General features: G+C 36.2%; 1 protein-coding gene across 9 annotated transcripts in view; it reads right to left on the bottom strand.

The window, feature by feature from the left end:
- ZNF518A (zinc finger protein 518A) overlaps positions 1–16377 on the bottom strand; it is a 38694-nt gene that overhangs the window by 17702 nt on the left and 4615 nt on the right. For 6 of the 9 annotated variants that reach the window (XR_004903459.1, XM_036027074.1, XM_036027076.1 and 3 more), the window contains one exon: positions 3426–3576. The gene's annotated coding sequence lies outside the window, so the exon portion shown is untranslated. Of the gene's footprint in view, positions 1–3425; positions 3577–15831; positions 15853–16377 lie in introns of those variants that run through there. The other 3 variants (XM_036027077.1, XM_036027079.1, XM_036027081.1) reach the window with 2 other exon arrangements.

Here is a 16377-nt window from a genome sequence, read left to right as displayed (position 1 = left end):
TCTTAAACTCTAAGATTTTTATATTAAGTTGATGCTATAGTTTTTAAACAGGATTTTTAAAATCTTAAAAAGAGAGCCCTAAAACCTTACATTCCAATTACACACTTGTACTTTTAACTTTCTCACTTGTTTAATAAACTGACTTTATAGCTATTACCTTGGGAAAATTTCAACAAACTTCTCTCCATATTTCCTACTTCTTTAGTGTATCAGGGACAACTTATATATAAAATGAAAGTTTCATTCATCTAACAACAACAAAATGACATTACCTGCTCTCAAGTTATCATTACTAACATGTAAAAAAAAAAAAGAACAAAACAGAAGAAATTAAAAGAAACAGCACTTTCCCTGGAGGTACTCCTAATATCTACCTACTACCTTTCTGGTTCCCTACCATTTTGGTTATTTGGCTTTTTGTTCTAGAACTCAGACAGATGGCACAAAGAAAAGCTTGGCAGATTAGAATGTACCCATTACTATTTGCCTTCATTAATTCAAACACTTACTGATTTATGTTATTCTTGACAAGTGTCAATCTGTATCTTAGGTTCTTCATCTATAAAATGAAACATATTCGTACTTCCCCTATTTTTATAAAATTGTTGTGAAGATTAAATAAGAAAATATATGTGAAAGTATCTGGTAAAGTGCTAAATAAACTGCAGCTACCATCAGTATTATTACCACGGATGAGGAAATACGATTAAAATTTCAGAGGAATAAAAAACAGTAAAGTGATAAGCTGACAGTACATTGCTGAGATTAGAACCTGAGTACTAAAGGTTCAGTAGTAAAATATCAAACCATGTATTAGAAGAATTACATTTTCTTACTTTAGTAGTCTTAAATATATGTATGAGTAATAGATAAAATTAGATAAGCTAATGGAAATAAAGTGAAAAATCACATGAAGCTTCATCTATAATGTCCACCCAAAGGTCTCAGCTTCAGATTTCAGTTAATCTAAATAACTAGGAACTTCACTGTTTCAGAAATCCTTTATTTGAGGAATATAATTAGACATCACATTAATTTTATATTAAAAGGCCCTTTTAATATTACTCAAGCTTAATAATTTTGGGATGGGTCTAAAAAACACATTCTTCATATATACATACATATATATGTATATGTGTGTGTGTATATATACACATATATATGCTAGCCTGATAAATTCATTAGAGAGGTAGCAGTTTACAGAATTTTTTAAAAAGATTTTATTTACTTTTAGAGAGAAGGAGAAAGAGGGAAAGAGAAACATCAGTGTGTGCTTGCCTCGTGCATGCCCCCTACTGGGGACCTGGCCCATAATCCAAGCATGTGCCCTAACTGGGAATGGAACCTGTGACCCTTTGGTTCACAAGTCAGCACTCAGTCCACTAAGCTACATCAGCCAGGGCAGTTTACAGAATTTTTTTACATACTATACCTAATACAGTAAAATATCAAATGTTACCGTAAACTTTTTACTATATTACTTAAAGTGAAATGTAAAAAGCTTTTTCTTCAAAAGTAAGAAAAACAATCAATGGCTAGAAAAAAATTCAATGATCTTTGGTGGTTATTCATACCAACTGAAAAGATTCCCTAAAGATGATCACATTTTCAGCAGTGACAAGTATCATAATTATGTATAGTTTTTACCACACCAGAATCTGAAAGTGGGGGTCAAACATATGAAACTTTTTAAGAACACCTAGAAATGGTTCTTCTCCATTTGTTGGTCATTCTGGATTGTCCATACCCAAGCTTTTCCATTATTACATACAATTAAGAGGATTCTATATCATGAGTTTCATTGCAAAAGGAAAACTTTTTACAGTGATATTTCATGTATCCAAAAATTATGTGTAATGCTAAAAAAGAATTTTAATAATATTTCTAAATATCATTAATTCCATTTCAAAACTTCTGTGCAACTTAAAAAATTTCTTATAAGAAAACACATATCTCAAAGTATGACAACCAGTTTAAAAATATGATTTTAAATAACTCAACTAACACTAATAAATATCTACTATGAATATGAGGCATTTTGGTGGGTGTCATGGAAAGATTCAAAAACTTGGTCCTTACCTATTTGAGGCTTACAATCTAAGAGGTGGAGGCAGGACATATACTTTAAAACATTTCTTATTCAGAGTTGACCATCCAGGAACCTCACCCTTTCAGTACACAAAGAACAAAAAATAATTAAGCAGAATATGTTACAGCCAAATCAGGTGCCATAAAGTTTACCCATTAAAGTGCATGCCCTTGCCCTGGCTGATTTAGCTTGGTTGGAATGTCATCCTGTAACCGAAAGGTTGCAGGTTTGATTCCTGGTCAGTGCACATAACCTAAATTACAGGTTCAATCCCTGGTCCAGGTGCACATGGGAGGCAACTGATCGATGCCTTTCTCTCACACCAATGTTTCTCTCTCCCTTCCTTTCTAAAAGCAGTAAAAACATGTCCTTGTGAGGATAAAAAATAGATAAATAAAGTGCATGCCTTTTCCTCACAGGCAAAGCAAACCTGGAAGAAAGGGACTAACTTATTAAGAAATCCACTCAACTTTTACTTAAGTTTGGTAACTGTTAATTAATGTTGAATGCCAAATTTTTCTATAATTAATGTATGGCATATACAATACAGTATTAGGGGAATTTTGTGTATTTTAGGAAGTTCTAGGTTTTTTATCTTTCCCAAATTTTAAATTTGGAGTATCTATTTTGTCTTCAATTTTGTTCAACCTGTAGTATACATGGAAGCAATCAAAGATGATACCCTGGTAGCAAATTATGTTAGGGCTGCCGCATATGGGGACAAAATATATTGACATATTTGGAACACTTCAGAAAAAATGCAGGAGAAATTTACTATAATTTTAAGCTTCCAACCTATTAGCTAATGTTTTCACTATAGTCTCATCTCTACTCTACCAATAAGGATTACTGATTTTAAATCTTCTATTTAAACTACTGCCTTCTAAATATGTATTATTTCTTCATAAGACTTGACCAACATCTCATCAAGCCTTGAAATAATACAACTTGTATAAAGTATGACTGGCCCTTTAATATAACCTGGAGAGTTTCATGCACCAACATGGAACTTAAGCAATTTGACTTTCTTCCTTTCCCAATTGCCCACTGAAACACAAACCAAAAAAAAAAAAAAAAAAAAAAGTCATAAGAAAATCCTACAAAACGGCTAGAAACTAGAAAACATTCCCTATACATACTACAAGGCATTGGTAGGAAATGGTCCAGAGAAAGAAGAGTGAAAATAAATGCTGACCAACTTTCAAGCACCACTTGTAAAGAGGAGGCCTATTAGGGGACATTCATTCAACTAATATTTGATGAGTATGTATTAATATTATGCCCTGAGTAAGGAAATGAATAACGTAATTCTGTCTATTCCCTCCCCTAAACATACCTTGGTAAAGAAAGCAAAGGCTTGAGAAGATGATTCTGTATAGTCCCCTAGGGTAACAGAAGTCTCCAGCTGAGGTATGGGGGAAGATGATGAATCCAGAGCTTTGATCTGGGTCCAGAAGCCAACCCTTGTTGGGGGTTGCTAGCACCTGCTATCAGGAGAGAAGAGAAAATTATTTCTGAACAAAGACATATCTTCCTAAATCCCTAGGTATCTCCTGCTTAAGATGTCTATCCTTTTCCATAGAAGTAAATAATTATTTCTAAGCTGTTAGAAAATTATTACAACTTTCCTCTGCCCTCCATTTAACTAAAAAAAAGGAAAAAAAAAGGAAAGAAAGAAAAAAAGTATCCTCTAAGAATTCATCTCAACTATCAATGCCTATAAAGCAAAAAAGCTAAGTAGGCAGAAACATCACTGGATGTCATGTCTCAAAATAAGGCAAATAAGCTGAACACTTAACAAAACCTATCTTCTATTCTCCCATCTACTAGTGGAAAACAGTAACTACAATGAAAGTTACTGCAAGAACAAGCAGAAAATGTTAAAAAAATCAATTAAAAATCGGCAATCTCATTTTTTTAAAAAAAGAATACACTGACATGAAAGGGAGAACAAAGTAGATGGGGGAGAAATATGATTTTGGAAAAAAAAAAAAGAAAAATTATATTGAGGTTTTATTTTGTTTTGTTTTTTAAGACCTGAATTTTCAAAATGAAAGGCTCTCCAAATACCTGGCAACATTATTAGTGGGGGGAGAATATGAAATTCATTAACTACAACTTATCCTAGTAACATGTTCTGGTTTAAGATAAAAATAAAATATTATTTCAAAAAATAAGGTGGAAAGGAACAGTTACCTAAAAAGATATTCAAATTTTCATCAGCAATGTCAACTTCAATCAGACAGCAATATTAATCAAACATTTTACAGACAATTCTATACACTAGAGACAATGAAATAACATATATAGAGTTCTGAGAGAAAAGAATTAACCCTTCACCCAGGTAAATTCTCGTATGTGAGGGAAAGATACAAGTTTAGATGTGCAAGATTCAGAGAATATACTACCTATGTACTCCTTCTGAAAAAAAGTTTTAAGTAAATACTTTAGTAAAATCAAATTTCAATAAAAAAGCAACGAAAAACAATGAGAAGAATTATCTGTCAACATCTACAAAACAGAAATAAATGTAAGTATTTTCTTAACACAGCTAAGAAACCAGAAAACAATGGAGAAAGAGAACATTTGCTACATGATTATTAAAAGAAGCCCTTAAAGAAAAATTAACAATGGAAAACAGAGGAGATGACAAGAGCAACAAAATTGTAGATACTGGAAAGCAGATAAATAAGTAGTAAAGAACTCTGCAGACCCAAGAAAACATCCCAGGCAGACAGTGGGTAAAGCTAAGAGCTAACCCATTTTACATTATTTTATCTTCAAAAGGATTTGGAACTGGCAGCGCCATATAACTCTAAAATGGAAAAGGAGGAGGGAGCTAAAATAAAGAGAAATTTGGAGAAAGCTGCTTCAGTTCTGGTTAGATGCTAAGAGTCCTCCCTATTCAATGCCAGGTAACTGCTGTTCCCCCACCACAGAAGTCTGGAGGTTTATTCTCTGCAGAGAGTAAAACAGAATATCTGAAATAGGGGATACCAGACACAGTTGAGACAGTGGGAAACTAAAGGTAACAATCAGAGATGTTCACTACAGCCCTGTTTACAAAAAGGGCAAAACTGAAAATAACTAAATACCCACCAAAAATAAATTATGGTATTTTCATTCAATGGAGGATTACTTAACTTTTACAATATATTATAAACACATTTATTAATAGAAAGATATCCAAGATGCAGTGAGTGAAAAACCAGAAAACAAACAATAGATATATCAGGCTTTTATGTATCAGGCTACAACTATCAATGTAAATACAGAAGAGATAGATAAGCAAACAGTCACAAGGGCCCACACAAACTCACAGTTAAAAGTCAATCATATACACATAAAAATGTTTAGTGATAGATAACTGGTTGTCCTTAGGTCAGTATTTCTTAAAATGTTGTCCCTGGGTATCTATGGCCTCCACAATGGCATACTGTATTTCCTTATCATAGCATAAGCAAACAGATTACATTTGGATGTAACAAGAATGATAACCTTGTCGCCTCTAACCGCACTATTATGAAACTTTATCAAAAACACCATGAAACCACGAAAATTTTGAAATTCTCAAACAAAGCAAGTGACTTCTGTGTAAACCAAGTTTTTCCTAAACCAACTTAAAGTAGTAAAATTGAGCTAAAACAAAATTGATGAACGTTTTGATTGTTTTTCTATACTAAAGGTAGAAAAGCAATCAAAATAAAATAGATTACTCAGTCCTGTACTCCTCATATAAAAACACAGGTGTCCAACCACGCCACTGTAGAAAAGTTGATTACAAAGTTAGTGGCAAACATAATACGCAGAGAATGAAGAATTATGCTACTAGATGTCACTCATGCTTTATAAATTCATGCTATAAGTGACTTTTTGTTGTTTATTTAACAATTAATTTGTGAGCCATGATGTTACATAAAAGGTAAGGGCATTGGCACCGCAGAATAGCAGCTATGGAGTGTTTTATACAAAAAAGTTACATGTATTTTATAGAGAAAATAAATAATATGCCTTATTATCTTGGTTCACTGTTAAAACAATAAAAAAGAGTAAAAATTATAACATCGATCTATTTTTTCTATATACTACACAAATGAATAGCAAGTATAATGTTGAACTATTTTTACATTAAGCATATCATTGCTTAATCAAGTTCTAGTTTTGATCAGACAAAATTTTATTTAGAATTTTTTTCCCAATGCTTGCTGTAAATTTTTCTACTTCATCTGCTCTGTAAAGTTCACTAAACATGAGAACTGTCCGCACCTTAAAACAGCATACACTATACTGACTTTCCAGTTCCCGTCAAGATGTCGGCAGAGGTAAACATGGTTCCGCTGTGCACACAACCACATCAAAATTACAACTAAAATATAGAAAAACTATCACTCAGAACCATCAGAAATTGAGTTGAATGGAAGTCTGAAACTAAGGAATTAAAGAAACCACATCCATCCAGACTGGAAAGCAAGGCAGAGACACGGAACTGGCTGGTCCCACATCCATGTGTGGTGAATACAAATTTAGAAGAGATATCTCAGGTGTGAGAGGTTCCCAGCCCCGCCAGGCCAGGGTTTCAGTGCCAGGAAGATAAATTCCCATAACTTCTGGCTGCAAAAACCAGTGGGGATTGAGTTGGTAGAAGAAACTTCTGGAGTCCCACACAGTTCCCCTTAAAGAATCCACACACAGACTTACTCAGATTCACTCCCTCTGAGCTCCAGCACCAGGGCAGTAGCTTGAAAAGCACCAGTGGCATACAAGGAGAAACTGAAGTGTCTGGCATCAACACAGGAGCTGGGGGACAGCTTTCTTCCAGAGAGAAAGGTGGGCAGAGGCCACTGTACCTTTTCTGAACCCTCCCCTCACAGGGCCACAGAGCCAGTAGACAGGGGCAATGTCTGAGACTCCATCAACCTAGCAAACACTGTTTTCCCTGCCTTGGAGATACCTTGAGACCCCATCACACCTGACTTATGGGCCCATCCAAACTGTTAAACCATGACTTTTCCGTATGAACGGCTAGTCTTAGTTCATGCTTCACAACTTCCCAAATCCTACCCAACAAGCAATAGCCAGCCTCAGTAAGTACCTCTTGCTCCCAGCTTCCCATACCTCTTGCTAAGTGGCCCAAGGCCAGGCACTAGGAACAGCCAACCTTGATTCACAATTTGGCTTTTCCTGAGAATCTCCAAGCCAGCACAAGTAGCAGCCATCTTAGATTGCTTTATACCTCATGAAGGGTGGCCCCAGGCAGAACACAGGTAGAGGCTAATCTTGGTCAGCACCACCAGGAAACCCCAGAGCCTGCATGCCCAGTGGAGAGGTACAGACCAAGTGGGAGCACTATGACCCTGTTCCTGTACAGCTGATCTTCCATGGAGCGGGAAGGTTGGTAGTCAGTGGTCACAGCCAGTACTTGCCACTGACTGGCTGGGGTAAATCCCCCACTGACCTGCTAACAGCAATCAAGGCTCAACTACAAGAAGAGGGTGTGGTGTACTCAGCCCACATGAGGGGTACCCTCGGGTACCCAGCTTGGGTGATAGGGGAGGCTACGCCACTGAACCCTACAGGGCACCTACTACATTAGCCCACACTACCAAGACAAGGAGCCATAGCAGCTCTACCTAATACACAGAAACAAAAAACGGAAGCTGTCGAAATAAGCAGACAAAGAAACATGGCCCAAATGATGGAAAAGATCAAAATTCCAGAAAAAGAACTAAACAAAATGGAGATAAGAAATCAGATGTAGAGTTGAAAACACTGGTTATAAGGATGCTCAAGGAACTTAGTGAGGACCTCAACAACATAAAAAAGATCCAGTCAGAAATGATGAACACACTAACTGAAATAAAGAACAATTCAGGGAAACAACAGTAGAGTAGATGAAACTCAGAATCAAGTCAATGATGTGGAACATAAGAAAGCAAAACCAATCAATCAGAACAAGAAGAAAAAAGAATACAAAGAATGAGGACAGTGTAAGGAGCCTCTGGCACAACTTAAAGTGTTACAACATTCACCATCATAAGGGTGCCAGAAGGAGCAAGAAATTGAAAACCTATTAAAAAAATAATGGAAGAAACTTCCCTAATTTGGTAAAGGAAATAGACTTCCAAGTCCAGGAAGTACAGAGAATCCCAAACAAGATGGATGCAAAGAGACCCACTCCAAGACACATCATAATTAAAATGCCAAAGGTTAGTCTACAGTCATACCACCATAACACGCCCAATCTCGTCTGACCTCGGAAGCTGGGCAGGGTCAGGCCTGGTTAGTACTTCGATGGGAGACTGCCTGGGAATACCGGGTGCTGCAGGCTTTTAGTCTACAGCCACACTATCCCAAACTCAATCTTGTCTAAAATGCAAAATGTTAAAGATAAAGAATCTTAAAATCAGCAATAGAAGTTAGTTACCTACAGGGGAGAGGGGAGTTCCCATAAGGCTATCAGTTGATCTCTCAAAAGAAACTTTGCAGGGTGGACAGAATTGGCAAGAAATATTCAGTCAAGAAAAGCAGGGACCTAAAGCTAACAGTGCTCTACCAGCAAAGCTATCATTTAGATTAAAGGGCAGATAAAGAGCTTCTCAGACAAGAGAGAACTAAAGGAGTTCATCATCACCAAACCATTATTACATGAAATGTTAAAAGGATTTATTTAAGAAAAAAAGCTCAAAACTATTAACAATAAAATGGCAATAAATACATATCAACAACCAAATAAAAAAACAAAGCAAACAAGAGTAACAGACAGAATCATGGATATGGAGAGTGTTTTGATGGTTGCCAGATGGGAGAGGGTATGGGGGAATGGATGAAGAGATGAGGGGTTTAAGTACAAATAGGTAGTTACAGAATAGCCATGGGGATGTAAAGTACAGTCTAAGAAATGGAGGAGCCAAGGAACTTACACCATAGCCTATGGACATGAACAATGGTGTAGGGATCACTTGAAGGTATGGGGATCACTTGAAGGTGTGGGAAGTGCTAGGTGGAAGGGGCAAAGGGAGAAAAATTGGGACAACTATAATACCATAATAAAATATAATCTTGAAAAACTTCATATACTACACCAACAAAACCATACAGGCCTGGTACTCTTGTGGATTTTAAGCCTTACAATTTTGCAAGTGCTTCCCAAGCTCTTTAATTTGCTTGAGTCACTTTTGGCAATTTATATTTTCCTTGAAAATAATCAATTTCCCTTACATTTTCTAAGACTCTCCCATAGTCACTTTTTACATTCTACCCTACAAATAAAAGCACCACATATAGAGAGAGATATATAGATATATCAGTATGACTTAAATGTCCATGAATAGGAAAGTGATTAAATTACAGAACAGCCACATGAAAACATTATAAAGAGATATATGTACTGAATTGACTTATAAAGATTTATTGTGAATTTTTTTGTGTTTTAAAAAAGGAACTTGTCAATTAAGGCAAGGCAGTTTTTAAATTAGGAGGAAAGATCCTCATTTTTATATCAGGAGGAAAGGTCCTGTATGTTTATACAAACAAAGACAAACCTATAGAAAGATTTCCTCCAACTTTTGAAAACAGGGTAAGTTTTTAAAAGGAATGACACCATGGCATAGCAAAAACATAAACAATAATAGAGAGAGGATCATCAGCTCTTCTAGGTACCCTGACCAAAACCAAGAGAGTAAAGTCATACCGCAAGTCTTTACTGAGACTTGCCTGTCTATTCCTGCCCCTAAATTCTAGAAAATCCTGTATCCTTAAAATAGTTACCCCTTTTCAGCTTAAGCTAGTTCTATTACTTATAACCAAAGGCTCTTAACTAAGACATTAGGTTGATAGATGAAATGCTCTTAAAAAGTAGATGATCCTTTAAAGAATAGTGGGATTTAAACACTTAAGAAAGGAGCAAAAGCTATCTAGACCAAAAAAACAGAATAAAGAAACACTGGAAGAAAAACATTTTTCTCTTATGCCACTGGAGGATCTAGATCAAAAAGACAATATATAACAAAGATTTAAATGAGAAAAGGGTAGAGAACAGATCTGAAATTGAAATAAAAGGTAACCAGGAATGACTGTTACTTCTCAGGCAGAGAGAAATTATAAAATCACTATTTTAGAAATATTAGAATGGTACTAAAAAGCAAGGAAGATACAGCAGAGAATGAACAAAAACCTTAAGAGGACTAAGTGGCAATCCAAATAAAAAGAGAGAATCCAGAGAACAGGCAGTGTTAGCATGGGTTAGGAACTGTACAGTAGATACCAAAAAATTTTAAAAAGACAATTCCCAAAGTAAAATGCCAAGGCTAAGACTGGAAAAAAGTAAATTAAGAAGTATCCTTCCTAGAGTTTTGTTTGCTTTCTACAACAGATTAAAAAGCAAAGATACTCCATAGTCTTTAATTTTAGTGAAACAGTACAAAAACAAATGTATGTGCTATTCATTACATTCTAGTTGTTTAAATATTAAACAAAGAACTAAAACCCTCTAATTTTAGCTTATCCCTATTTGTGACTCAGCATGTAGCTCTGTAACTGAACTAGTCACAATACACAGATAAGAAAACTAATATAATTAGTCATTATTTTTATAACTATTACACTCCTTGAATCATCAAATTTTCTGCAGATAATTGAATGAAAAATGGTCACACAAATATATAAATGGATATAAAACAAAAGCAGCATGCAGCAAGAAGGCCTTACTGAAAAATATGAGGTTCTGCCTAAAAGAAATCTAAAACACACAAAAAAACCCTAAAATTCTTATTTCAAAGCAGAACCTATTTTAGTGCCCTCAAAAAAACTATTATGTTTTTATGACGTGGAACAAAGATTTGGGGTGTTTTTTCTTTTTGTAGCTGTTTTAAGTTTTTTCAAAGTTAACATTAGAGAATAACGCCTATCATACTTTAAACAAATTAAATGGATTTTGTAGAATTTATGTATACAATGAAAGCCAGCTCCCTTCAAATCACTGTGGCCTAATGAGCAACTTAAACACAGCAGAGAGAAAGGAAGTGCCAATTATGCAAATATAACTAAGCACAGATCTACAAATGTTGAAAATGCTAGTGTACATGTGAGACATATAACATTCAGGTAGGTGGACAACACAGGTATACAATTATGAAAAAGTTCAATTATGAAGGAGTATGAATTATGAAAGAAAATTAAAAATTAAAATACAAAAACTGTTCCTGGTTCAGATGAATCCTCTTATTACTCTGAAACTTTGCTCAGTGTGTGTGTGTGTGTGTGTGTGTGTGTAAAGTGCTCAATATATAAGATGCTTTCTGCTCTCCCCCAATACACATACGTGTTTACCTTTGTTCATACTGTATCCTTTTGCTGGGTCTGTCACCCCTTCTCTCTATCTTACTTCAATACCGGTCAAACTTCCTTTCTAACTCTACCTCCTACAAGGTTATGAAACCTTTAAAACACACTAATCTCTCCCTTCTAGAATATTCACTTAAAGGATAGGCATTGCTCACCACTTTATTACAAACTGTTTTATAGTTACATCATTTCATTTTTTAAAGTTTTACCTCCCAAGATAATTGATAAGCTTCCTAAAGACAACTTCTGTATCATATTTCTCATTTATCCCTCACAAAAACCAACAAGACTGGACACACAGGGACCTAACACATTCTTAATTCATTTACTATTTTATTTCCAACTCAAGTATCTGACTTCCTGTGATTTCAGATTAAATCACTTCATAGCAAATGCCACAGATCATATAAACTCTTCTTGCTGAAATGCAGTCTGACTTAAAATACACAGACACAGTTAGAAAAAACACATTTTTATTGTGCAGGCATTAGTAGAAAAATCAGAAATAATCTGTCCAAAGTGAAATAAAGACTACTGGATTCAGAATAAGAAGGAGAAAGATTACCTTCATCTCTCATTCCTTTCTTCCTCTGTCATTTTGCTGTGACAGTGATTTAGGAAAAGAGGCAGAATTTACTTGAGATTTTTGAGCACGTGCACGGGGTGGGGAGCTTCAAAAGATTTACTGCTCCTTGGTTAGGAGAACATGTAATGCACTTCCTCTCAGCTTTCTGTTTAATTTTTCTCTGACTCTATAAAAACCCTCTGTCTATGAATAGAAAACAAATTCTACTCTTCAGGCTTCCCCATCTTAGTATATGGCACCACAGCCCATCCAGTTACCAAACCCAGAAATCAAGCAACCATTCTTGATTTCCCTTTTCCTTATTTTCCATGTTAATCCATAAGCAAGTCCTGTCAATTTTATCTCCAAAACATATCTTGAATTCTTCTCTCCATCTCCACTAATCATTTTAGCCCATTGTCATCTCTAACTTGGATTGAAACAATACTCTTACTAACTGGCATTCCATGCCTTCCTTTTACCCACCATCCTCCTCTGACTCCATCCTCCACACAAAAGTAAAAGTGATACTAATATAAATAGATCAATTTCCCCAACTTAAAACTCCTTAGTGGCTTCCTAAGGCACTTCAAATTAAATTTAATCTCTCTGTCAAGGCCTGCAAGGACCAGTGACATCTAATCCTGGACCTTTCTCTTCAATTTCATCTTAGACCACTCTCCCCACCTGTAAATATACTGCAGAAAGCTACCAAAAATAGTCTCTCAGTTCCTCAAATACTCTCCATCTCAGGCGCTTGCACCTGCTGTTCCCTGCTTGAAATATTCTTTATAAAGCTAGGTCCTTCTCATCTTTTAGGTCTCAGTCCAAATGTTACCACCTCAGAAAGGCTTTCTCCAACCTGTAAACCAGCCCTTCCTCAAACAGAAAAAAATGTTCTCTATTTTAGTCACTTGTATTTCTTTTTTTGTAATACTTTTTTTCTCTGGGAAAATTTTTTAAAATTTTTGTGAAATAATCTTTTTTTAAAAGATTGTATTTATTTATTTTTGGAGAGAGGGGAAGGGAAGGAGAAAGAAAGGGAAGGAGAAAGAAAGGGAGAGAAACATCAATGTGTGGTTGCCTCTCACGTGGCCCCCACTAGGGACCTGGCCTGCAACCCAGGCATGTGCCTTGACTGGGAATAGAACTGGCAACCCTTTAGTTCACAGACTGCGCTCAATCCACGGAGCCACACCAGCCAGGGCTCTGGCAGTATTTTATTTGACGATTTATTTTCTATCTGTCTCTACCCCCAAAATAAAAGCTGCATAAGTATAAGAACCACATCTGTCACATTCTTTGCTGTGTCCCCAGTGCCTAGCATAGTAGCAGGCTTGCAGCTAGCAGCAAATCTGTGCCAATCTTTGTTCTAAGCACTGGGAACACAGCAATGAACAAAACAGATAAAAATCCCTCCCTCCTGAAGCTAGTATTTTACTGGTTACTTAAATAATAAACTAAGTAAATTATATAACATATTCAAAAGTGACCTGTGCTGTGGAAAAATAGAAAGCAGGGAAAAACAGGCAGAACCATAAGGTTGCAATTTTAAATATTAAGTCAGGGAGAACTCACTTGAAAAGGTTGTATTTGAGCCAAGATCTTAAAGAAGTGAAGGAGACATGATCCCTAGAAAAGAAATAAGTGCTAACAGCCTGAGTGTACACTCTGCCTAACATGTTCAGAGGGTAGCAAGTTCAGTATGACCGGAACAGAAAGCACTGCAAGGAAAATAATACATGAGGTCAAAGTAATATGGGGACTGAAACAAGGTTTGCTGGACATTATAAGGACTTTGGTTTTATGATAAACAAGATGGGAATCTCCTGGAGCATTCTGGGTAGAGAAGTAGCATGAGCTGAATTACATTTTTAAAGAGATCACTTTAGTTGTGTTAAGAACAGAGTTTTGGGGAGGAAGGTAAGAGTGGAAGGAAGGAGACTAGTTTGGAGATTACTACACTGCAATTACACAGGTAAGAAGAGATGATGGTGTCTTAGTGGAGACAATGAGGCATGGTCAGACACTGTATATATTTTGAAGACAGAGCCCATGGGATTTTCTGACAGACTAAAATTTGGCATATTAGAGAAATAAACATGTCAAGTATACTTCTGAAAGTTCTGACCTCAACAACTAGAATAAATAAGGTGCCATCTACTATTAAGCTAGGAAAGCCTGTATAGGAATAGTAGGTTTGTCAAGTATATCAAGAGTTGAGTTCAGCCACACAAGATTTAGAATATGTAGTTGACAATCAAGTGGAAATGTAGAATGTGTAGCGCAATATAAAATATAGAGGTCTAGGTGTAAGATAAAATTTGGGGAGTCACTTATGTGTGTACATTTTTGTGTGTATGTATTTAGTATATAGAACTAAATGATCCAAGAGGTAAGTAAACAGAGAAGTCTAAGGCTTGAGCCTATACTGTAACATTTAGAGGGAAAATGAGCAAGAGCCAGCTTGCAAAACTGAAAGGAACGACCAGTGAGACTGAAGGTGAATCAGGACTGGTATCCTGAAAGCAAAGTGAAGGAAGTGTTCCCAGGGTCAGGGATTGATCAACCCTGTCAAGAAGGATGAGGACTGAGAATTGACCACTGGACTTAGTCATTTTCAACTCTATCCTTTGTTCTCTGTGCCTATCAAAACCTGCCTCGTTAAGTCAAAATCCATTTGAAGTTACACCTTCTTTAAGAAACCTTCCTAGACTGGGCTAGCCCTAACTAATTTCCTTCCTATCAGAACTCAAACTTAAAACCCATACTATACAAGTATGCATTTACTTATCTGTTTTAGCTGTTTATGTTGCATTTCACATACATTGATCTGGATACCTTAAACTATAAGCACTTTGAACATTAAGAACTCTTACTCTTACATATTACTAAAATGCTAAGCACAGCACTGAGTATTCTCAACACACGCTTATTATCTGTGTAACTTACGTATACAAAAACAGGATTATATCAGAGAAAGTCCACCATCCACTCAGCCTAGTATGCATAATCCTTGACTAACCAGGCAGTTGCATGTACTTGTACATGGTAGACAATAAATGTAAGGTGGAACACAGGACTACATGCATGCATGAATGGTGAATGAATAAAGGGCATCTTTTATAAGGTGGAGGAAAAGAGCACATTTTTGATGAATGTGAATGATTAACTTGAAGTTATAGGTCTTAAATTTGTTCTGCTGTAATCAAATTCAAACTACTTTATATACAGAATTTTGGCCCAAAGGACTGGGAAGGACACCGGGGTAGGAGACAAAATTAAAAGATAGACACTGATATCTCATACTATAGGCCGAGTGAAACTGGCACTCTATCTCCATCCATCTCTCATTTCTATATGGCTTCACTTTTTCCTACTACAGATGAGGTTCTCATTCATGGGAGAAAGAATGTCACTAGCACCCTCCCAAATTAACTTTAGAAAGAAGAGAGCATCTTTCTTTCTGCATTCATACATCAATTTCAAACGATTCCGATTGTGTCTGCTTGAGTAACAGGCAATCATTGTGGCAACAGGGATGACCAGGCCTGGGTTTTAAAACTATAAAACTGATAGCCCACCAACTACTCACAATAGAAGGGGAATGGTCCCCCAAAATGAACATATACTGAGGTAACAAAAATTATAGATAGATTTTCTACCAGACACAACCTCCAACAACCCAATTTTAACGGTGATGATTCTACCACATTTTAAAATTAATGGGGAGGGCTGCAGAGGTGGGCTGGGATGGGAGTAAAAGGCAGAAAACTGTACTTGAACAACAATTAAAATAAAAAAAATAAAAAAATAAAATTACATGACTTTTTACCCTGGTTGATATGGATCGGTTGGTTGGAGCATTGTCCTGCGAACTGCAAGGTAACAGGTTTGATTCCTGGCCGGGACACAGGTCTAGGCTGCAGATTCAGTCCCCGGTCAGGGTGCATACGAGACGTAACAGATCAATGTTTCTCTCTCTCTCATGGATGTTTCTCTCCCTCTCTCCTTCCCTTCCCCTCTCTCTAAAGTCATTGAGTATGTCCTCAGGTGGGGACAGACAGACAGACAGATAAATAAATAATTTGACTTTTTAAAAGCCAGCATTTGTTTTCAGCTATTGCTATTTCCACTTCTTGAAGTGAGACCTATTTGAAGCCCACCTAATTTTCTTAAGCTTCAAGTCACGCACCTTTATTCTAATATTGGGACACTTGTTTCATGAAGTCATACCTATTACAACTTTAAATTTTTAGTCAGACTTTGCTTTTTTTTTAAGGTTTTATTTATTTATTTTTAGAGAGGGAAGGGAGGGAGAAAGAGAGAGACAGAAACATCAATGTGCGGTTGCTGGGGGTCATGGCCTGCAACCCAAGCA

The sequence above is a fragment of the Phyllostomus discolor genome, chromosome 5, assembly GCF_004126475.2.
Source record: "Phyllostomus discolor isolate MPI-MPIP mPhyDis1 chromosome 5, mPhyDis1.pri.v3, whole genome shotgun sequence".
Lineage (NCBI taxonomy): Eukaryota > Metazoa > Chordata > Mammalia > Chiroptera > Phyllostomidae > Phyllostomus > Phyllostomus discolor.
Note: the sequence above shows the minus strand (reverse complement) of the source record. Positions and strands in the feature narration are given on the sequence as shown.